The following is a 1,151-nucleotide window of genomic DNA, read 5'->3' on the forward strand; positions in this document are numbered from 1 at the left end:
TATTACTAGTGATGAGACTCAGGTATAAGGAGGGATATTCACTTCCTGGTCAGGGCTGTTTCTATTACTACCATTCAGCTACAAGAGCATTAATGAGGTCGGGCACTGATGTTGGGCGATTAGGTCTGGCTCGCAATCGGCATTCCAATTCATCCCAAAGGTATTTGATTGAGTTGAGGTCAGGGCTCTGTGGAGGCCAGTCAAGTTCTTCCACATCGATCTCGACGAAACCATTTCTGTATGGACCTCGTTTTGTGCACGGGGGCATTGTCATGCTGAAACAGGTTAAGTGCGTTAACCCCAAAAGTGTTGCCACAAAGTTGGAAGCACAGAATCGTCTAGAATGTATGTATTGTATGTTGTAGCGGCTGGCATGATTGTGGAACTGCCTAACATCCTTCAGGTCCTTGGCAAAGACTGTGACTCCATCATGTGTACGTTGTCTTACAAAATGCTCACATGTCAGGGTGTGGTGGTGAGAGATGCTGCCATTTAGTAGTGAGGCGCAGTTCCATGGGGATGTTTTTGGTTGACATTGTGGATGCTATGCCAGGGGAGATGTTTCCTTGGTAGAAGGGTTTGATAGAAGGGTAYGTGAGTAGCAGTTCCATGGGGATGTTAATTGGTTGACATTGTGGATGCTATGCCAGGGGAGATCTTTCCTTGGTAGAAGGGTTTGGTAGAAGGGRAAGTGAGTAGCAGTTCCATGGGGATATTTTTGGTTGACATTGTGGATGCTATGCCAGGGGAGATCTTTCCTTGGTAGAAGGGTGGATATAATCATGCTTGTCCTTGGGAAGAGGGTGCTTTCTCTGACACCTTTCTTTCTCTGACACCTTTCTTTCTCTGACACCTTTCTCACCTCCTCAGACACTCTTTCTCCTTTAGTGAGGAGGTAATTTGTCCCAGTATGTATGACAAGGTTGTCAGGATTTTGTCCTAGCTGGGCTTGATAGGGCAGCTGTAGTGCACTGTCTGTAGTGGTACACCAGAATGTAGCTGTCTGGTGTCTTGGGGAATAGTCTCCCATCTTCCAGATACTTCCCATTTAGAGTCTATCAAACTGTAGTTTTGGGAGGTCTGCTCTGGAGGTGTGTTCAGCGGAACATGGTCAGACTGCTGGGAGGTTGGCAGGTCAGGGTAGGCTGTGG

At 47.2% G+C, this 1,151-nt stretch overlaps 1 pseudogene; it reads left to right on the top strand.

The window, feature by feature from the left end:
* Nucleotides 1–1,151, top strand: part of LOC112072595 (protein-tyrosine kinase 2-beta-like) — an 83,453-nt pseudogene that overhangs the window by 68,093 nt on the left and 14,209 nt on the right.

This window comes from Salvelinus sp. IW2-2015, unplaced genomic scaffold (genome assembly GCF_002910315.2).
Source record: "Salvelinus sp. IW2-2015 unplaced genomic scaffold, ASM291031v2 Un_scaffold1976, whole genome shotgun sequence".
Classification (NCBI taxonomy): Eukaryota; Metazoa; Chordata; class Actinopteri; order Salmoniformes; family Salmonidae; genus Salvelinus; species Salvelinus sp. IW2-2015.